General features: G+C 46.0%; 1 protein-coding gene across 2 annotated transcripts in view; it reads right to left on the bottom strand.

The window, feature by feature from the left end:
• The window catches only part of LOC147211532 (interleukin-1 receptor accessory protein-like 1), a 223483-nt gene extending 203124 nt beyond the window's left edge, over positions 1–20359 (bottom strand). For both annotated transcript variants that reach the window (XM_086128247.1, XM_086128249.1), the window contains exon 1: positions 19967–20359. The gene's annotated coding sequence lies outside the window, so the exon portion shown is untranslated. The remainder of the gene's footprint in view (positions 1–19966) is intronic.
• Between the last annotated feature and the right edge of the window lie 3418 nt (positions 20360–23777).

Below are 23777 nucleotides of genomic sequence, written 5' to 3'. Positions count from 1 at the left end.
GCCGATCGCGAACGGAACGAACCGTGATTGAAACTAACTGCGATGCCGCTCTTTACACGTTGTACTGACAGTCAGTGGCAGCCCTGCCCCTCTGAAAGGGCCAGAGAAAGTCATCAACGTGGGTTTCCCTGGATGGATTTTGTTTGATTTCTTCATTATTTTTGCGGTCCTCTGGCCCACTTTATACCTGTGGACGAAGGATTAGAGGCTTTAATCCCTCGTTGTGACCGACGACCGGCAACCCGAGGCCAAGGCCAAGGCCAAGGACTTGACTCCGAGGCCAAGGCCAAGGACCAAGGACTTGACTCCGAGGCCAAGGCCGAGGACCAAGGACCGCCCTTCGGTCCTCGAGCCGGTCCTCATCACTGCCTCAGGAACACATCACTGCCGATGACCACGCGATGTTGCAGAGGTGTGTCAACCAGGACAGCCCCACAACATCCAGAGCCTTGAGGAACTGCGGGTAGATCTTTTTAACCACATCGGTGACTTCGACCACAGAGATAGGAGAGCCCACCCGAGAGTCCTCAGACTGTGCTTCCTCCAAGGAAGGCGTGTTGGTGGAGTTGAGGTCTTCGAAGTACTCTGCCCACTGATTCACAAGGTCCTGAGTTGAGGTCAGCAGTGCCCCATCTCCACTGTACACAGTGTTCGTGGTGCAGTGCTTCCCCCTCCTGAGACATCGGGTGGTGGACCAGAATTTCCTCGAAGCCGTATTGAAGTCGGCTTCCATGGCCTCACCGAACTCTTCCCATGCCCGAGTTTTTGCCTCAGTGACCACCGAAGCTGCGTTACGCTTAGCCAGTCGATACCCATAGGCTGCCTCTGGGGTCCCATAGGCCATAAAGGCCCAATAGGACTCCTTCTTCAGTTTGATGGCATCTCTTACTACTGGTGTCCACCAGCGAGTACGGGGGTTGCCACCACGACAGGCACCAACCACCTTACGGCCACAACTCAGATTGTCCGCCTCAACAATAGAGGCACGGAACATGGTCCATTCAGACTCAATGTCCCCTGCCTCCCCCGGGACATGGGAAAAGCTGTGCCCAAGGTGAGAGTTGAAACTCTTTCTGACAGGGGAATTTGCCAGACTCTCCTAACAAACCCTCACAATATGTTTGGGTCTGCCAGGTCGGACCGGCATCTTCCTCCACCACCGGAGCCTACTCACCACCAGGTGGTGATCAGTTAACAGCTCCGCCCCTCTCTTCAACCGAGTGTCCAAAACATGCGGCTGCAAATCCGATGATACAACCACAAACTTAATCATCGAACTGCGGCCAAGGGTGTCCTGGTGCAAAGTGCATATATATAACAAGTTGTTATGGACAATCCGTGACGAGCACAGAAGTCCAATAACAAAACACCACTCGAGTTCTGATCGGGGGGGGGGGGGCGTTCCTCCCAATCACGCCCTTCCAGGTCTCACTGTCATTGCCCACGTGAGCATTGAAGTCCCCCAGTAGAACAAGGGAGTCCCTAGCAGGAGTACTCTCCAGCACACCCTCCAAGGACTCCAAAAAGGGTGGGTACGCTGAGCTGCTGTTAGGTGCATACGCACAAACAACAGTCAGGACCCGTCCCCCACCCGAAGGTGGAGGAACAACCTTCTCGTCTACCGGTGTGAACCCCAATGTACAGGCACTGAGCCGGGGGGCAATAAGTATGCCCACACCTGCTCTACGCCTCTCACCGTGGGCAACTCCAGAGTGGAAGAGAGTCCAACCCCTCTCGAGAGGACTGGGACCAGAACCCAGGCTGTGTGTGGAGGCAAGTCCGATTATATCCAGTTAGAACTTCACCTCGCACACCAGCTCGGGCTCCTTCCCTGCAAGAGAGGTGACATTCTCAAGAGCTAGCTTCTGTAGCCGAGGATCGGACCGCCAGGGTCCCCGCCTTTGGCTGCTGCCCAGCTCACACTACACCCGACCCCTTTGGCCCCTCCCATGGGTGGTGAGCACATGAGAAGGGAGACCCCCGTTATCTCTTCGGGCTGAGCCTTCCGGCCGGGCCCCATAGGTGTAGGCCCAGCCACCAGGCGCTCGCCAACGAGCCCCACCTCCAGGCCTGGCTCCAGAGGAGGGCCCGGGTGACCTGCGTCCAGGCAAGGGAAACTTGGATCCATTAATTTTATTCCTCATGAGGGGTCTTTGAGCCGTGCTTTGTCTGGTCCCTCACCCATTCCCTGTTTGCCATGGGTGACACTGTCAGTGACATAAAGCCCCAGACAGCTCCTAGGATCATTGGGACTGAAATCCCTCCACCACGGTAAGGTGATGGCTCACGGAGGTGATACACTTATTTGACACTTCACATAGCCAGTGTAAAAAGAAAAAAAACATGAAAGAAATTGTGAAATTTATGATCAGCATTCAGTTTTACTTACATCAATGTCTTGCATAATGTGTTTTACTTTGCTTCCTCCATCTTTAATTTTGATCACTTTACCCTGTCTCAAGCGTCAGAGGTCGTCTTTTCTTAACTCCTTGGCATGCAAAGGTCCGTTTTTAGCCATTTTAGCAATGCAACATTCGTGCTGCATCTGAAACTAACAATAACAAATACTTCCTGTACAACTGTGTATGTGTAAACCAGTGTGGTGGTTGCTGTTGCTGTTTCGGAGCGAAGCAGTAAGAGTCGCTGTGGCGGGCTGAGGTCGGATTAGACTTTTGCGGAAGGCTTGTTTTCGTTGTCGTGAATCTCGTCGCGAGGCAAGAGCGAAAATTATTTTGTACAATGGAACAGGGGGATTTTACGTTGTAGGGGGAGCAGAAAAGTGGGAATGGCTTTCATGCATGAAGATTTTTTCACACTTGGGGGTATTTCGCCCATGTAGGTTTCGTTGTAGAAGAGTTTCACTGTCATGTATGTGCCATGTATATATTGTGATATTGCCCGTTTCTAGTTGGTCATCATGGTGGTACTTGTCGTGCTTAATTTTTAATATTTTAGCGGAACTTGGTATCAAAACTGGCGGCCCGGTAGTCCAGTGGTTAGCACGTCGGCTTCACAGTGCAGAGGTACCGGGTTCAATTCCAGCTCCGGCCTCCCTGTGTGGAGTTTGCATGTTCTCCCCGGCCTGGGATAGGCTCCAGCACCCCCCGCGACCCTAGTGAGGATCAAGCGGTTCGGAAAATGGATGGATGGATGGTAACAAAACTTTGAGAACCACTGCCTTAGGCCCATCGTCATTACGAGCCTCCTTGATGTGGATTATGTTGAAGCTCTTCATCAAGATACAATTTCACGAAGGGTAAATGCTTTATTTGAAAGGAGTCCTAATCAAATTGTATCCCAGAGTACTACTGTCTGCATCTTCCACTCAATCGATGAATCATAGAGCTTTAGAGAAGATCTCAAATAATGTCAAAAATATATACAGTATTGGTTTATTTTTACACCTATCCAGAAATGATTCCTCCCAAAATTACCTGGATTTACAAAAAACAATCAGCTGCTGTCAACTGTCTCGTATAATTGTTTTTGTCCACTCAAGCTTCTGCCTTCACCTCTCACCAACGGTCCTTCCTCCTCACTCATCCAAAAGTCAATTATTGTTGAGGAGGGCTGAGGAGAAGCAATGGTGCCCTGTTAACTCTCAGAGTTAACCCCAAGGAACACTTCTCACTCACGCACACAAACAATTCTGTAATCAGCAACAGAGGTTTTATGAGCACTCCCCAGACAGTTATTGAGATGAGTATTTTATGGCTCTTAATACTCTGTCTTTCCCCCTCTCTGTCTGTCACATGAATGTGTTCAAATCTGAAATGGTTGTGACTGATGCTTTCCAGTATTCAATGCCCATGGAGGACCAAACATCAATAGCAGATGGTCCTTGACGCTCACACATTGTAACTCTGCCTTTTGTTTCTCCATTGTCATCGTCAAAGATCAAACATCGATGAGCCAAAGTGCCAAAGGGGAACTGGGAACTGATTTTAGCAAGCTGAATTTGGATGCGGTGTGTTCACCCAACCAATCGCAAGTGACTCCACTCGTTTAAAAGTGGACATTTAGAAGCTAGTATTGCATACAACGATTCCAATAAAAATGGGATTTTGTCCATCCATCGACCCATCAATCCATTTTCAACACCGCTTATCCCTAACAGGGTCGCGGGGAGTTGCTGCATGGAGCCGATCCCAGCTGACTTTGGGCGGAAGGCAGACTACACCCTGAACTGACTCATAGTCATTCATAGAGACAAATGACCATTTACACCGACATGCATACCGTCATTGAGTGGGAAACCAAGCCCTTGCTCCCCACACACAACTCCGGCGAGTGTACCACTACACCATCAGGGACTTGGAGTGTTAGGTTAAATGTAGATGAAAACAGACTACTGAATCATGATTCTCATTTGAATACACTATAAAAACAAGGCATTGTATTTCATGTCTTTAAAATCTTTCTCTCTCTCTTTCTCTCTCTAAATCTCTCTCTCTCTCTCTCTCTCTCAATCTATCTATCTATATCGATCAGGGGTGCCCATTACGTCGATCCTGATCTACTGGTACATCTAGGACTCGTCCCAATTAGATCCGAAAGGTGTAGAGGAGAAAAAAAAAAAAAAACATTTGTGTGTCTTTGTACATCTTAGTAATATATTTTTTGCATTCATATACACTGCACCCGAATCATCCTATCAGTCTCATTTCCCCCCAAAAATATTTTAAAAATAAAATAAAAGAGGTAAATCTTTAACCTATGGAGGTGCGTGACCTACGTCACGCAAAAGTTGTTCGTACTCAGCAGTCTGCAATTACAGCTTGCAGAGCTGTTGCGCTATATCTTTGATCGTCATTATTCTCATTCAGAGTTTGCTTCGTGTACAATTCACCAAGGGCACGGGCAAAGAATAGGAATCTAGAGGGCTGAGGGAAGCACTTTAAAACGGTACGTGTGAGCTACGATAGTCAAAACAGGCTGCAAAAGTGCATCGCTTGCTTCCGTGTTTGGCTTCTCATCATGGCGCGTGTGTGTGTGTGTGTGCGTGCGCGGTAAGGGGCGATCCCGGGAGGTTGGTTGAACGAAAAGTCGATCTTCGGTCCAAAAAGTTTGGGCATCCCTGATATACAGTAGATATACATATGCGGCACAGTATCCAGTGGTTAGCGCGTCAACCTCACAGTGCAGCGGTACCGGGTTCAATTCCAGCTCCGGCCTCCCTGCGTTTGTATGTTCTCCCAGCCTGCGTGGGTTTCCTCTGGGTACTTTGGTTTCCTCGCACATTCCAAAAACATGGAAGTCTGATTGAACACTCTAAATTGGCCCGAGGTGAGTGTGAGCGTGGATGGTTGTTTGTCTCTCTCTGCCCAGCAATTGGCTGGCAAGAAGTTCAGGGTGTCCACCGCTTACTGCCCAAAGACAGCTGGGATCGTCTCCAGCACCCCCCGCGACACTTGTGAGGAGAAGCGGATCGGAAAATAGATGTGTGTGTGTGTGTGTCTGTGTGTGTGTACATAGATGCTGGCAGGGAAAGCCTACATGGAAATCCATAACCAGGTGGCTGGCATAGTCTACCAAAACATCTGTGCGGAGTATGGACTGGAAACGCCAATGTCAAAATGGGAAACACCTCCGAAGGTGGTGGAAAATGACGAGCGAAGATTCTGTGCGACTTCCAGATCCAGACTGACAAGATGGTAATGGCGAACCAACCAGATATCGTGATCATAGATAAAGGGCAGAGGAAAGCCGTTGTAGTGGATGTCGCGGTCCCAAGTGATGGAAACATCAGAAAGAAGGAACACGAGAAACTCGAGAGATACCAAGGGCTCAGAGAGGAGCTGGAGAGAGCCTGGAAGGTAAAGGTGACAGTCGTGCCTGTGGTGGTCGGAGCACTCGGGGCAGTGACCCCCAAACTAGATGAGTGGTTGTAACAGATCCCGGGAACAACATCGGACATCTCAGTCCAGAAATGTGCAGTGCTGGGAACAGCAAGGATACTGCGCAGAACCCTCAAGCTTCCTGGCGTCTGGTAGAGGACCCGAGTTGAATGGAGGACAGACACCACCCGAGGGGTGAGACTAGGATTTTATAAATATAAATATAAATATATATATATATATATATATATATATATATATAAGAAGTCCTATCAGTGGCTAGAGAGGGCTGGCCTGAAGGACAGCACAGAGGCACTCATCCTGGCTGCTCAGGAGCAGGCCCTGAGCACCAGAGCCATTGAGGCCCAGATATACCACACCAGACAAGACCCAAGGTGTAGGTTGTGCAAAGAGGCACCTGAGACGATCCAACACATAACTGCAGGGTGTAAGATGCTGGCAGGGAAAGCCTACATGGAACGCCATAACCAGGTGGCTGGCATAGTCTACCGAAACATCTGTGCGGAGTATGGACTGGAAACCCCAAGGTCAAAATGGGAAACACCTCCGAAGGTGGTGGAGAATGACAGAGCGAAGATCCTGTGGGACTTCCAGATCCAGACTGACAAGATGGTAATGGCGAACCAACCAGATATCGTGATCATAGATAAAGGGCAGAGGAAAGCCGTTGTAGTGGATGTAGCGGTCCCAAGTGATGGAAACATCAGAAAGAAGGAGCACGAGAAACTCGAGAAATACCAAGGGCTCAGAGAGGAGCTGGAGAGAGCCTGGAAGCTAAAGGTGACAGTCGTGCCTGTGGTGGTCGGAGCACTCGGGGCAGTGACCCCCAAACTAGATGAGTGGTTGCAACAGATCCCGGGAACAACATCGGACATCTCAGTCCAGAAATGTGCAGTGCTGGGAACAGCAAGGATACTGCGCAGAACCCTCAAGCTTCCTGGCCTCTGGTAGAGGACCCGAGCTGAATGAGGGACAGACACCACCGGAGGGGGGGTGAGACGAGGAATTTTTTTTTTTACTGTATATATACAATGGGCATGCCATGAAGCTTGAAGACATGGTTCACTAAGATGTCCGCAGTCTCAAGAGGGCAAAGGGAAGTCTGGGTAATGGAATGAAATGATCCATCTTGGAGAATCAGCAAACCGCAGTCAACATGACTCTGATTCCAAAGGAGGGAGGAAGGACCAGAAATGAAATCGATCGATACGTGGGACCAAGGAGGATTGGGGATGGGCAGGTGTTGCAGTCGACCCATGGGGCCATGGTGAGAGGACTTCCCTCGACGTGGCAATGAACTCCCTGACATCTTGCTGGGTCCATAACTGGTCAGAACATACTGTCATGCGAGGAGTAAGATTTGTACCCAGAAGCAGACAGGACACAAGAGTGGGGAAAGAAAAGTCTTTATCTGCAAAAATTCAAAGTAAAAAACACAGAGCACAGCTGGATGCAGCAAGACATGGAAGGCTAAACGTCTTGACAATTAACTCAAGTTTACATGAAGAAAAATAAACCAAAACTATCAGATTCAACACCCGCAGATATGCAGATTTTTTTCTTTCTTTCTTGTTTTAATCCCAATATTATATATTAATCCCAATATGAACGTTTATCAATGTTTTTTGAAGAATTTGGGGGGGTGGGGGGGTGCTCATTTTGCATCCGCATTCCGCTCAAAATGTGCTCATTTTGCATCCCCTGGCATAAATAAATTTATTTAGTTATTTATTTTCCCGCAATGCGTTTCAATGTTTGTCAATTATATGTGGATTTTGGCTATTCGCAGGTCAGCCCATCCTCCCTAGTGAAGAGCATGGGCAACTGTATGCCTTGTCTTTCCTTGTGACTGATATCCATCCATCCATCTTTCCGTTTTCTAATCCGCTTATCCTCACGAGTGTCGCGGGCATGCTGGAGCCTCTCCCGGCTGTCTTGCGGCAGTAGGCAGGGTACACCCTGAACTGGTCACCGGCCAATTGCAGTTTTGTGACTGACATTGCTTAAAATATCCAATTTACAAGAGAACACCCGAAAATAGTCAATAACAAAAGCAGCATAAGATGACAAGCATTGGCAGTGAAAATGAACCACATTTTACATGGTTGCACCACACATAGTAATTTTTACTTCTCATCTGATAAACACATGTTCATTTTAAATGGGAAAAACTGGCTACCAATGGTGCAAAATGTTTTCGCAAGAAGCATTTTCCCAGTTTTCTTTTTTAAAACTTTATTAGTCAAGTGTTAAAAGTCCATGCAGATATAATGACAAAAAACCTTCCCAAATTAAGTGTCACATCCAAATAGCACTTCAACCACAAATCTGCTCAGCCACTAAAATGATGAGACATTTTAGTCACCGCTGAGAGCTTCACAGGACAATGCAAATGAGCTTCCAACATGATAATGAGCGATCTGCATCATCTTTGCTCTGCAGCTAAAATTGAATACTAGAGGGACAAGTAGGGCTGTGTCTCTAGGCCCTTCTTGTAAAGTGGTCTGTCAATCACAAACTCTGTTGAGAGCCCATTCTGCTGCTTCTGCTCTAACTGTGTTCTGGCTGGGAAAGGCACCACTAAGCTATGTAACTCAGAGTATGAAGGATACCTGAGCTGCTTAACATGTCTCTGGATGACTGCCATTACCCAACCTGGAGACCTGCACAGCACATGCGTTCGACTGAGCCAATTAAATAATGAGAATATAAAACTCAATCTCTTAGTTGAATCTTTTACAGTAAGCCCAACAATCCAGTTCAATACAGAATCCTACCAAAATTGCCCTTTCAAAGTCACACAAATAATCAAGGTTTGAATGACCGTGACGAGCAGAACTTCATATGTAACCTTCTCATATCTCACGTAACCTCAGCATATCCATCTATCCATTTTCTGATCCGCATATCCTCACAAGGGTCGCGGGACGTGCTGGAGCTTATCCCAGCCGTCTTCGGGCAGTAGGCGGGGGACACCCTGAACTGGTTGCCAGCCAATCGCAGACCACACATAGACAATCATTCGCACTCACAATCACACCTACGGACAATTTAGAGTGTTCAATTAACCTGCCATGCATGTCTTTGGAATGTGGGAGGAAATCGGGGTACCCGGAGAAATTCCACGCAGGCATGTGGGAGAAAATGAAAACACCACACAGGAAGGCCAGAGCCGGAATCGAAGCCTGCACCTCTGCACTGTGAGGCTGAGGCGCTAACCAGTCGCCCACCGGGCCGCCCCTCAGCACATCTTACTCAGAATTTCTGTTCAAGGAACTTCGAAAGAATTAAATGTGTGTGTTTTGATTTGCTTTGACTTTTTGGAGATGTCACCACATCAAGGTTAGAATAATTTGGCATGGTTCATTATGGATTGTTTTTATTTCTGTTTAACTTTTGTTTTTCAAATTCAGTTAGTATTAATTGCTTCTAAGAGCGAGTTTGTTTATTATTTTTTTTATTTAACTCCGTGCTGCCTGCCGTATTAAGTGTGACAACAAAGCTTGTATAAGTGACTAAGTGTCGATCCCATGACCAGAGGAGTGGGAAATGAGAGGAAAATGTGCTCATTTTGCATCCCCTGGCATGCCATTTCCACCCAACAGTGCACATCTCCCTGAAAGGCATCCAAAGCAAATCTCTTCGAGTCTCAGTGGTCCCCGGAAGATCACCCTGAGATGTGTTGTTCATGTCTGTGGGGATCAAAATAAAATATAATGGTAATTATTTCCTCTCAGTTTTCGCGCAGGGCTTCTCAGATGAGGGATAAAGGGCTTTGACCCCATACATCAGCTGCCTCTGAAGATGTATACAGTATTGAGGTAACTGATCCCACTTTTAGAAGATAATTTCAGCAGAGAAGGCAGAGCATGAGAATTTTACATGGGAATTTTCTACCTGTTACAAATGACCTTGCGCTGTGGTCGACCACAGTCTTTTATTTGCAGCTGCGGAAAAATGCTCAAATCGAGTATGTTTCGGATGCACTTGATCCTGCTCAATGTCACGACATAGTTGATGAACTCAGAGACACCACCATTCAACCGTAATATTTGATGCCATTCAGATCAAGGACAACAAAAAAGAAACAACCGATGTTTGGCACTTACGATTCTCAATCAATTGTGTTGTTACCTTTACCAAGTGTGAAGGTGGGGGGGGGGGGGGGGGTTGTTCATGTATCTCTTTGCAGGATTTGTGCAAACAATATCTAACTGAGTTGCAGCCTGGTGGTCCAGTGGTTAGCACGTTGACCTCACAGTGCAGAGGTTATGGGTTCAATTCAGGCTCCGTCCTCTCTGTGGAGTGTTTGCATGTCCCTGTGTATGTGAGTATGCGTGTGCTCCTGTCGTGTTTTGTTTCCTGTCATAGTTTTGTTTGGTCCAACCAACTACCCAACCACCATCACGCAAAACGCAACATCTCTAATAATGTCTGGTCCGCAGACCTGAGGCACCGGAAAGACACGGTGGAGCTCACAGAGGTCAGGTGCAGCAAGGCCATTTAAAGATTTGGAAACAAACTATGGGATCTTAAAAACTCGAAAATGTATAGGGAGCCAGTGGAGGGGTGCCAATGTAGGAGTTATGTGCTCTCTCTTATGAGTACAATTTAAGAGGCTCGCAGCAGCGTTCTGGACCAAGTGGAGACGTTTAATGGAGGATTGGCTGACTCCTAAGTGAAGTGCATTCCAGAGTTGCAAGTCCTGGCAAGAAGCCATATCGAGCATTTGGTCAAAAAATTGTGTCGTTCAGGTCAAATAGGAAGCGAATTATATGATCAGCAAATTTTAACGGAAACCTATCTGCCTAGTTTGGGTAGAGACGCTAACAACTTTGAAAGATTTCAACCAAAGTCGCCGCTACAAAACATTTCTAAAAGTCCACAAATGACAGTGATTTTTTTTCTATCTTATTTTCTTACAAGAACCGTTAACAGTTGTGCATGAAAGTGGCTAAAGTTACGACCAAATGGACACATTCAAAAGCTTGCTAGTTTTACAAATCGCAGAGGGTGGCTTAATTGGGCAATCGGCTGTTGTGGCATTTCGTGGCGTGGCATGATGCAGCAGAGGGGACGATTTGACTGACGACTTTACTTCCGCATACTGCACTGCATTTGTTATACAGGTGAGTAAGCCTATTCATTTGAGGATTTTGAATGACATTCAGGACAAACAGTATAATGTGAAGAGCTGTTGAGAATCTGTTGATTTTTGTGTGAAAAACACCTCAAAATGAGGTTGTACACTTAATGTTGGTTAATGTTTGGTTACCGTATTTTCACGACCATTCGGCGCACCGTATTGTTGGGCGCAGTCTCATTAACGGGTGCTATTTCTGTATTTGACGCATAGACAAAACGCACTGTATTATTGGGCGCAGTTTTACAGTGGTAAAACATACGCCAGCTTAAACATACGGCATGCATGCACGCACGCTAAAAACACGTTAGCTTGAAGCATACGGTAGCATGCCAAGACATACGGATACACGATAAAAACACGTTTTTAAAAAGGGAACGGAAGCAAAACTGAGTTCGGTTGTATTTTATTTAGCCATTGTACAATGTATTCATGTTTTTCAATCAATCATCACCCAGAAATCCATCAAAGTCCTCATTTTCTGTATCAGAACTGAACAATTGTGCAAGTACCGGTAATCCATCAAAAACGCCGGGTTCCCTCTCGTTGTCAGAGTCACTCTCATTGCCATGTGGCTCCACAGAAATGATGCCGGCTTTGCCAAAAGCTCGAACAACAGTGCAAGCAGACACGTTCGTCCAAGTAGGCACAATCCATTCGCAAATTGTGGCGTAACTTGCCCAGCACTGCCTCTCACTCTTTGTAAAGTTGTGTTTGCCATCGATTATCCATTGTTCCCATGCCACTCGCAACTTTACTTTGAACGCCCGGTCGCAACTTTACTTTGAACGCCCGGTTGATGCCGATGTCCAGCGGTTGGAGTTCTTTAGTCAAGCCTCCGGGAATGACGGCAAGCTCAGAGTTCATTTGCTTGACTTGGTTTTTCACCGCTGCTGTGAGATGGGAACGCATGCCAAAAGCATAACCGATGGCTTGAAGTTTGAATTGAGCTTCGTAGGCGTGTCTCTTTGTAGAATTTATTTTCGGGGGTTCTTAGAAACCAAAAACGAAGTTGTTTTGCAATAATGCACATAGCCACACTTTATACAGGTGTTGGTACCTGCTAGGGGCGTCCCTTTAGCGTCCACTTACACGCCCACCCTTCACTCATTGGCGGACTTCTTCGCCGCATGCCTGTCCTCACTCACGTCCGCCTTTTCTCTCTCTCTCTCTCTCTCTCTCTTTTCTCTATATAAACAGCGTGTCGGCTGTCAGTCAGGTTTTGGAACTCAGTGCATACACAAGACGCTCCACATTATAAGGCGTCCTGTCCATTTTGGAGAAAATTTAAGACTTTTAATGGCGCCTTATAGATGTGAAAATACGGTAGTTATTCAATAGACTTGTAGCATCTTTAAATGGGAATCTGAACGCAAGAGAGACACGTTTTTTTGTTTGCTTTGTATTTGAGGAGTGGATAATTTATATACCGTATTTTCACGACTATAAGGCGCCATTAAAAGTCTTAAATTTTCTCCAAAATGGACAGGACGCCTTATAATGCGGCGCGTCTAGTGTTTGCGCCGAGTTCCAAAGCCTGACTGAGACCACTTCTGGCCGACACGCTGTTTATACAGAGAAAAGGCGGACGTGAGTGACGACAGGCATGCGGAACTTCGCCAATGAGTGAAGGGTGGGCGTGTAAGAGGACGCTCAAGGCTTGTCCCTAGCAGGTACCAGTCGCCAATGAGTGAAGGGTGGGCGTGTAAGAGGACGCTAAAGGCACGCCCCTAGCAGGTACCAGTCGCCAATGAGTGAAGGGTAGGCGTGTAAGAGGACGCTAAAGGCACGCCCCTAGCAGGTACCAGTCGCATGAGTACATTGTAAAATGGCTAAATAAAGTACAACCGAACTCAGTTTTGCTTCCGTTGCCTTTTAAAAACGTGCTTTTAGCGTGTGTCCGTATGTCTTAGCTGCTACCGTATGCTTTAAGCTAACATACCTGGTATGTTTTAGCGTGCATGCATGCTACCATATGCTTCAAGCTAACGTGTTTTTAGCGTGCGTGCATGCATGCCGTATGTTTAAGCTGGCGTATGTTTTACCATGCCTGGCTGCGCCCAATAATACAGTGCGTTTTGTGTATGTGTCAAATACAGAAATAGCATCCGTTGCTGAGACTGCGCCCAACAATACGGTGCGCCGAATGGTTGTGAAAAGACGGTAATATATGCATTTCAGTATAAAAATAGATTGATATATTTCTGTACTGTATGTGTACTTTTGTTTTGTGGACTAATTTAAGAAAATGACTTTTTTTTTTCCATTTTTAAAATGGCATTTTTGTCATACGTTTGATGAGTGATGTCCTATGTGGCCCTTTTCAGGTGCTTATCCCTGATCCATAAAAAGATGTGGGTACAGGAATTTACTTCCACTGTTTGCGAGTTCGACTCTGATTGCCATGACATTACTATCTGTGATAAGATAATATAACCTTTATTTGTCCCACACTGGGGAAATTTACAGTCTACAACAGCAAGATTGTGGGTAGAAAGAAGAAATAAGAAAAACAAAATGTTTGCATTCGCGGTTCAATTTTTTTTCCTTTCATCTTCATGTATTTTGCCCTAAATTTTGATTGTATACCAAAATGTACTCCCTTGATGGCATTCAACATTTGACATGTCATTGTACTTTTCATAAAGAAAACATTTCAAATGTTTCTGTGGTAATATTGTTACAATTGAATATGACTGGAATTTTGCAGCCCTGATAAAGAATATATTTTTTCTCCATTTCCAAGCACAGATTAACCAGTCAGTAAAATGTAACCTCCTGCATGCAGGTTGAAAAAATTACTTTCAAACAGAAGTGGTAGAAGAGATAGAGATAAATTGAAATATTGGTGCGTCTTCTTTTTCTGTTCATATCACTATCTATGTGAGCTGCCATATTTGTCAATTTGTAACATGACAGTGGCAACAAAAAAAGAAATAGCTCTTTGTTTGATCAATGCCGCGAGATTGTGATTTACGATGGAACAACGGGTGGAAGATTCTTTCTTCACAGCGATTGGATTTTCAAAATCTGCTGCAGCCATTGTGCGTGTTGTGCATCGCTTCAAGTGTTGACGTTGCACACTGGTCATTGTCTCAACATTGATGACAGGCAGGGATGGAAGGACTGTCGAGGGTTTGTTATAGTTCCACACAATCTGGATCACTTCTGCGTTTTTAATTTCCTTCAGAGTCATTAATGTAATTTAATAGCCAGGATGGAGGTGCACCCTCTCAACATCCTCTTTGGTGTTCCTCAAAAGAAATCTGGATCACTTGCTCAATCATTCCTTACAAAGGGTGCCAAGAGATCGCTTATTTCCCACCCAATTAATGAACCGGTTCATTCGAAAGCTTTTGAATAACTCTACAATTCAAAACCACGACCAACGGGAGCTGGTAATGGCTCCTTGAAAATTACAAGAATCAATCAACAGAGGAAAGCTTTTGATGTCTTTGCATGCTTAGGTCTCAGCAGAACCCGCCCCAATGCTTGACATGATTCCAGCTGTTCATACTAGAAAAACAGCACCAAAAGGAATATAAATGATAAATCGCCTTAATAGAGCAGGAAGGTGATCAGCTTATGACAACAGCATCATTACACATACATCATGGAAGATGGTCAACGTTGGTTGGAACTCTTGACAAACAGAGTATGGCATAACATTTGATATGAATGATATGAGAAGTCAATCAAAGTACACAGTGAAGGCAATCGACATATTCTAAATTCTAAGTTTGTCTTCAGGGAATCAGTGAGATAACCCGTTGCCATGAGGTAATAAATATGATTGTCATTCAGTTTAACTGCTGGTGGACATTACCTTCATCTAAACCAATTTCTCAGTGAGAGCACTCGACTCAGCTCAATCTGGAGCTGCTGGCTGGGCCTACGTTAAGTGTCCGCTGCCACTCACCAATTAATTCATGTGATGCTAGATGCCCCGGTGGCAAAGCTCAAATCAACAGATTTACTAACAGACCCCGTTGGCCTACGCAGAACCGTGTCATTCCAACTACGTATGAAAATAGACACTTCAGCTGCACGGGTTTCTTCATTTAAAGAAACACACGACTCCAAATTCATTTTTCCTTCGATCTAGTAAACAGTTTGTGTGGACATTAAAAAATGCATACATCACTGGCATCTGATTCCGGTAAAAAAAATGTTGAAGCCGATTATGCATCATAACAATGATAAAGCTGAATGCCGCCGAATTGGACGTTTTTTTACCATGTCACCTAATCATTGTGATGTTTTCTGTGCTGTAACCCTCTGTTCACTTTGCCATAATTTAGATGGCAGTCCTAACCATTCCAGGTTTCATATTCTTCCTTTGAGAAAGACAAAAAAGGACATTTATTGCGGAAGTGACAGGCTATCACGGCCAAGAAACATGCAGGCATGTGATAATCATAGACTGAAAATATTAGAACGAAACTTATAAAAAACATGTATTATTGTATTCACGTCGGAAGGTTGTCTCTCCTAGTTGCTTTGAGGAGAAAAAACATGACGGCATTTAATGTACCGGTACAAAAAAGCGTGACCAATTATCACCCAAATTTATGTGCACATGTGTAGACTTGTGATAATCAAAGTCTGAAAACATTAGATCTAAACATGTAACATTTTATATATGCATATCGATAAGGCAGCACTTACGGCCATACATAGCGTGTTGCAGCATGTGTGACATCACAGTGATTACGTGACGAGTCAAAAGTGTCCAGTATAGCAGCATACGGGTATGTTATTATTTTTTTATCGTTGTGCCAACGTCAGACGACACAACGTGAGACGGCACTAAAAGGTGCACCTAAAAGCCATTTTCTTAAAAGCTCACAGTGCGCCTTAAAATCCAGTGCGCCTTGTGTGTGGTCATTACGGTAATATGTCAAGCCCAAAATGGCTCCGAGCTGGAGACATGCAATAGAACACGGAAATCGAATAGCGGCAAGAGAGTTCACCGTTAACGAGTCAATGTTATAACTTGTTATTGGTTCCGTGAACTGTGTCGCTGCTTTATTAAATACGTTTTTGTTGCAGCTCCGAAAAAAGGAGAGCTGTGGTGTTGGTTTTTTAAAACGTACACTTTATTCATGGTTTTCACAGTCTCAACAAATACAGGTACGTCTTTGTCCGTCTCCGTGCCTTCTCTTCTTCCGTTTGACTCGAGAGGCGTTCATGACCAACTCCGAAAAACGTAAATTAACGATTACTTCAATGAAACTACGAATATTGAAAATAATGCATCAAAACAGAAAATCAAGTGAGGAAATCACAAAATAAATTCTATAGCCCCCCCTACAGAACTTATTTTGTGATTTCCTCTTAAGTGAATACACAACAGAGGAATAAATAACAAACACTTCTGAGACAGTCCAGTCTCCTACATTTTACTGACATTTGATCCTTCTGTTTGCATTTTCTTGAGTGTAGCTCCATCTAGTGAATGCATTGTAGATTACGTTTTATAATCCGGTGCGTCCAATACCGTGAAACTCCTCTACAACGAAACCTACATGGGCAAAATACCCCCAAGTGTGAAAAAATGTTCATGCATGAAAGCCATTCCCACTTTTCTGCTTCCCCTACAACGAAAAATCCCCCTGTTCCATTATACGAAATCTTTTTCTCTCTTGCCTCGCGACGAGATTCACGTCAACGAAAACAAGCCTTCCTCAAAAGTGTAATCCAACCTCAGCCAACAGCGACTCCTACTGCTTCACTCCGAAACTGCAACAGCAACCACCACACTGGTTTACACCTGCGGAGTAGTCCAGGAAGTATTTAGTTGCATTGCTAAAATGGCTACAACACAGACCTTTGGATGCCAAGCAGCTAAGACAAGAAGAGCTCTGACGCTGGAAGAGAGGGTAAAAGTGATCAAAATGAAAGACGGAGGAAGCAAAATAAAAGACATTATCCAAGAATTTGATGTAAGTGAAAGTGAATGCTGATCGTAAATTTCGCCATGTCTTTCCCTTTTTTTCTCTTTGTGCACAACTGTACATTGGCTATACAGTACAGTATGTGTCTTTGGGATTAGGATTGTTTGATTTTAAAAATCATTGATTTAAATTCCAATTTAAATGTCATGTTTCGCGAGGTGGTAGTTGGAGGACCCCAAAAAGCAGGGAGGAGCAGGGTGGCTGACCAAAATGTATTTAACAAAAATGCAAACAGGAATACAGTGGAGAAACTAACTCAAAAACTGACTCAAACAAAGTCCAGCAAAATCACAAGAAATCAAAGTATCAAAAACCTAAGACAGAAAACAAAACATGACACGTGCACACAGCAACAATGACCCGACACTGAGTGGTCGGGCATCAAGTCTTTTAAATTAGCAACTAATGACAATGACCAACAGGTGTGCAGCTGCAGGCGGAGCCCTACAGTGCCACCTGTTGGTCACAAACACATCCATGACATTAAATTAGGTAAAAATTAGGAAATCAATACTATTATTTTCCATCAATTATTTTTTTCACGAATGGATAGAAAATGTGAATGTTGCTTTACAAAATAACCAAAAATGTAACTGATTTTTGGGTGGTTTTTTTCTTAGTTATGTATCATTAAATTCATTAATTACATATTCATAAGGTGTTACAGTACTGTATACAGTTGACATATTGTTCATTGCAGTACTGTTATGCCTGAAGTGGATTTCATAGAAGTAAAGTTTGAAATCAAATTAGAGATATTGAAACTTCCTTTTTTATAAAGGAGTATAAATGACTTTTTTAAACCAACAAACAAAGTGGAGTGTTTAACATAAAAAATTGTATGTTAATGTTAAACAATATCAAATAAGTGTATGCTCATATTTATGCACTACGTACAGTATAATAAAAGTAAAGAGTACACATATACATTTGTGTGTGTGTGTGTGTTTACATCTGAGATAAAACTTGCAACAGTGAAAAAACCCCTGTTGTGAAAAATGTCTTGCTGCAAACATGATTTCGTTGTAGAGGAGTTTCACTCTATATGAAAAAAATTACAAAATAGGCCATTCATTGAAGGTGCTCCTCATAATCCAATGCGCCTTTTAGTGTGGAAAATACGGTAGTCGGATTTTGAGCTGACAGACCTGCCACGGACAAATGTAGTGGCTCAAGGCTGATTTTGAGTTTGAATCTTGATGCATCGTAGCCATGTGTAGTGTAACAAACTCAACTGGGACGCTTCACGACCACAATAACGAAAGTCTGGCATGTCATAAGTTTTGTTCGCCTTGCCGCAGAGTGTGACATGTCCTACCTACATTGTCCTTCGATTGAATTTTCTGCATTGACCAAAAGAAAGACAGTACCCTCCTACTTATGACGAGACACAATCACAATTTGGTGTACAGTATTTAAAAAGTGATTTGAACAAAAAGGGACATATTGGAAAGTATTTGTAGCATTTCAACTCCTGCTACCTTTGCTAACTGAAAAGCTAGTAGCTTATGAGCAAGTGTGTTGTCATTAAAACAATTATACACCTCAAAAGACAGTCCATACCACAATCTCCCTAGGAACGAATTGGTCCACACTCTATTTGCTTTTTTTGATCCATAGAAACGAGGCACGTGCACATTATGCCTCTGTCGACATGACTTTGACAGCTGCTTATCCCGCCTCCCCAACATAGCTGCGATGAGAGACTGAATTTTGTCGCAAGCATGCGACGATTAGGCACAGCCTGGTCAGTGACGGACTTGTAATGAGTGTGACATCTCAACATCTCGCCCAGTCGGAGATACAGACCAATATTTATTTTTTTTATCTGGCAGTTTGACAACGCAGCTGTCGTGATGACAAAAAAGTCATATACCTGGACAAGGCCATTATTCCGCTTAAACATTTTTCCAGGGAATCAGATACCATTGATTGTTGTAGAGCATGGGTGTCAAACTCAAGACCCGGGGGCCAGATCTGGCCCGCCACATCATTTGATGTGGCCCACGAAAGCAAATCAGACATGTTGACTTCTATGATGCTTGCTAAAATTTGGACGAAATTTTCAAATTCTCATATGTAATATATAAGAGAGCTATTGTAAGTTTTCTTGTTACCATAACCCTGATTACAGTAACTTAAACTATCGTTGAATAAACATTTATTCTTGACTTCCCTATATAGTTTCACAGTCATAACAGCCCTCCGAGGTAATTATAATGTGGCCCGCGACAAAAATGAGTTTCACACCCCTGTTGTAGAGTCTACGAGATCTTTAGTTCATTCTTATATGAGAGAGGTTAGTAATGATGGACTGTCGAACCGTAAGTACATCCGACCCTACAAGTGAAGGGATGCTCTGATTCTTTTACTCAGATACGGTACCGCATACTTTTGCTAATTGAGCTGCAGGTTACCCACATCACACATCAACGTTGTGCACACGTCTTTGCCGCAGATAAGATATCCACATCCATGTTTGCGATCATAAATGAGCATTTACCCAAACAGACCACGGAAAGCAAGAGCGGAGGGGGACACTCAAGCTGGCGTAAAGCATGCTGAGGGATGACCGCCAGACACCTCGCACAAATAAGAACGTGAAATGGCAATCCGTGGTTGTCCTCGCTTTGCTTGCGTGTGGGCAAATGCACATAGAAGCACACCGGCAGCAGTCGTGACGCACCGGGAAATGTCCAAACAAATAACATTCTGAACAAATCGCGTCAGGTCCTCTCCAGTCTAACAGACTTAATGCATTTAAAACGACACTGACGTTTGAAGACGAGAATGGGGCATATGGCTTTTCGGCAGTCCCGAATTGTCTACGTACTGTATATGAGGCAAAAAATAAATAAATAAATGCAGCCAGTTGATTTGACGCGAAACGGGTTTACTGTAGTATATTGATGGACTTCAATATGACAAAACGCGTCGGCAGTTGTCGGTAAATACATTCAATTTCAATTTTGTGAGGCTATGAGTTCCAAAAAAAATGCTGAACTCACCTTCACACAGCTTCCGAATGTTTAGGATCTTCACTCTGTCAATTCACACAGCCATTGGGGGGAATCAATGCCAGCTCGGCTGCAGAATAGAGCGCCGTTAAAAAAACGAGTCAGAGAATGAGAAATCAAGTATTAACTCCCAAAAGTAGTGCAATTCTCCAAAAATAGCAGCGTTGTGTCAAAAATTACATATTGCCCAATCGTGCACATCTGCAGTCTGTCAACAAACGGCGGAAAAGAAGAGAATCACGTTGGTGAGGAATCTCGATCGATAACACCACCACAAACATCGATATGGCGGGAGGCAATCGGTGTGATCATTCCGTAAAATCAGTCATGCCTGCTCTCGCTCAGTACCACAAAGGCGCGGATGTCCCAGTGACAACGCGCGGGGAAAGGATTCTCTCTCTCTCTCTCTCTCTCTCTCTCTCTCTCTCTCTCTCTCTCTCTCTCGCTCTCTCTCTCTCTCTAATCTCACAAGCGACCGGTGACAGAGCAGAGTGCAAAAAAGGAAGTTTGTCCGTCTGTCAATACACTCAACCTGTACAGTATTTGGGTCATTCCAGAATTGGAGGACATTTTACATCCCACCCATCCAATTTTAAATAATCCACATACAAAATACTAACACATGAAGTCATTGAGAAAAATGTACTTGTCCTGAGACCACATCTTAAAAACAAAACGAAAAATTCAAATACCAATAGGGTGGTGGGTTCGATCCCAGCTCCGGCCTCCCTTTGTGGAGCTTGCATGTTCACTCTATATACAGTATAAAAATTGCTATCCATTGCTTGCGACTGTGGAAATATCCATCCATCCATCCATCTTCTACCGCTTATCCGGGGCCGGGTCGCGGGGGCAACAGCTTTAGCAGGGAAGCCCAGACTTCCCTCTCCCTAGCTACTTCTTCCAGCTCTCCCCGGGGGATCCCGAGGCGTTCCCAGGCCAGCTGGGTGACATAGTCACTCCAGCGTGTCCTGGGTCTTCCTCGGGGTCTCCTCCCGGTGGGACATGCCCGGAACACCTCACCAGGGAGGCGTTCAGGAGGCATCCGAATCAGATGCCCAAGCCACCTCATCTGGCTCCTCTCGATGTGGAGGAGAAGCGGCTCGACTCTGAGCCCCTCCCGGATGACCGAGCTTCTCACCTTATCTCTAAGGGAGAGCCCGGACACCCTGCGGAGAAAACTCATTTCGGCCGCTTGTATCCGGGATCTCGTTCTTTCGGTCACGACCCATAGCTCGTGACCATAGATGAGGGTTGGAACGTAGATCGACCGGTAAATTGAGAGCTTCGCCCTTTGGCTCAGCTCCTTCTTCACCACGACAGACCGATACAACGTCCGCATCACAGCAGACGCTGCACCGATCCGCCTGTCGATCTCTCGCTCCCTCCTGCCCTCACTCGTGAACAAGACCCCAAGATACTTAAACTCCTCCACTTGGGGCAAGATCTCTCCCCCGACCCGGAGGGGGCACTCCACCCTTTTCCGACTGAGGACCATGGTTTCAGATTTGGAGGTGCTGATTTTCATCCCAACCGCTTCACACTCGGCTGCGAAACGCTCCAGTGAGAGTTGGAGAGCCCCGTTTGAAGGAGCCAACAGCACCACATCATCTGCAAAAAGCAGGGATGCAATACTGAGGCCACCAAAACGGACGCCCTCAACGCTTCGGCTGCGCCTAGAAATTCTGTCCATAAAGATTATGAACAGAATCGGCGACAAAGGGCAGCCTTGGCGGAGTCCTACCCTCACTGGAAACGATTCCGACTTACTGCCGGCAATGCGAACCAAACTCTGACATCGGTGGTATAGTGACCGAATAGCCCGTATCAGGGGGTTCGGTACCCCATACCCACGAAGCACCCCCCACAGAACTCCCCGAGGGACACGGTCAAACGCCTTCTCCAAGTCCACAAAACACATGTAGACTGGTTGGGCGAATTCCCACATACCCTCGAGGACCCTGCTAAGGGTGTAGAGCTGGTCCACTGTTCCACGGCCGGGACGAAAACCACACTGCTCCTCCTCAATCTGAGGCTCGACTTCCTGACGGACCCTCCTCTCCAGCACCCCTGAATAGACCTTACCAGGGAGGCTGAGGAGTGTGATCCCTCTGTAGTTGGAACACACCCTCCGGTCCCCCTTTTTAAAAAGAGGGACTACCACCCCGGTCTGCCAATCCAGAGGCACTCTCCCCGTTGACCGATGTTGCAGAGGCGTGTCAACCAGGACAGCCCCACAACATCCAGAGCCTTGAGGAACTCCGGGCGGATCTCATCGACCCCTGGGGCCCTGCCACCGAGGAGCTTTTTAACCACATCGGTGACTTCAACCACAGAGATAGGAGAACCCACCTCAGGGTCCTCAGACTCTGCTTCCTCCAAGGAAGACGTGTTGGTGGAGTTGAGGAGGTCTTCGAAGTACTCTGCCCACCGGTTCACAACGTCCCGAGTCGAAGTCAGCAGTGCCCCATCCCCACTGTACACAGTGTTAGTGGTGCACTGCTTCCCCCTCCTGAGACGTCGGATGGTGGACCAGAATTTCCTCGAAGCCGTCCGGAAGTCGGCTTCCATGGCCTCACCGAACTCTTCCCACGCTCGGGTTTTTGCCTCGGCGACCACCGAAGCTGCGTTCCGCTTGGCCAGTCGATACCCGTCAGCTGCCTCTGGGGTCCCACAGGCCATAAAGGCTCGATAGGACTCCTTCTTCAGCTTGACGGCATCCCTTACTGCTGGTGTCCACCAGCGAGTACGAGGGTTGCCGCCACGACAGGCACCAACCACCTTACGGCCACAACTCAGATTGGCCGCCTCAACAATAGAGGCACGGAACATGGTCCACTCGGACTCAATGTCCCCCGTCTCCCCCGGAACATGGGAAAAGCTCTGTCGGAGGTGGGAGTTGAAACTCCTTCTGACAGGGGATTCCGCCAGACGCTCCCAACAAACCCTCACAATACGTTTGGGTCTGCCAGGACGGACCGGCATCTTCCCCCACCATCGGAGCCTACTCACCACCAGGTGGTGATCAGTTGACAGCTCCGCCCCTCTCTTCACCCGAGTGTCCAAAACATGCGGCCGCAAATCCGATGATACAACCACAAGGTCGATCATCGAACTACGGCCCAGGGTGTCCTGGTGCCAAGTGCACATATGGACACCCTTATGTTTGAACAAGGTGTTCGTTATGGACAGTCCGTGACGAGCACAGAAGTCCAATAACAAAACACCACTCGAGTTCTGATCGGGGGGGCCGTTCCTCCCAATCACGCCCCTCCAGGTCTCACTGTCATTGCCCACGTGAGCATTGAAGTCCCCCAGCAGAACAAGGGAGTCCCCAGCAGGAGTACTCTCCAGCACACCCTCCAAGGACTCCAAAAAGGGTGGGTATGCTGAGCTGCCGTTTGGTGCATATGCACAAACAACAGTCAGGACCCGTCCCCCCACCCGAAGGCGGAGGGAAGCAACCCTCTCGTCTACCGGTGTGAACCCCAATGTACAGGCACTGAGCCGGGGGGCAATGAGTATGCCCACACCTGCTCTGCGCCTCTCACCATGAGCAACTCCAGAGTGGAAGAGAGTCCAACCCCTCTCGAGAGAACTAGTACCAGAACCCAGGCTGTGTGTGGAGGCAAGTCCGACTATATCCAGTCGGAACTTCTCTACCTCACACACCAGCTCGGGCTCCTTCCCTGCCAGAGAGGTGACATTCCATGTCCCAAGAGCTAGCTTCTGCAGCCGAGGATCGGACCGCCAGGGTCCCCGCCTTTGGCTGCCGCCCAGCTCGCATTGCACCCGACCCCTT

Source organism: Hippocampus guttulatus, chromosome 1 (genome assembly GCF_054856545.1).
Source record: "Hippocampus guttulatus isolate MCC_2025c chromosome 1, RoL_Hgut_1.0, whole genome shotgun sequence".
In the NCBI taxonomy this organism is placed as follows: domain Eukaryota; kingdom Metazoa; phylum Chordata; class Actinopteri; order Syngnathiformes; family Syngnathidae; genus Hippocampus; species Hippocampus guttulatus.
This window is presented reverse-complemented; position numbering and strand designations above follow the sequence as displayed.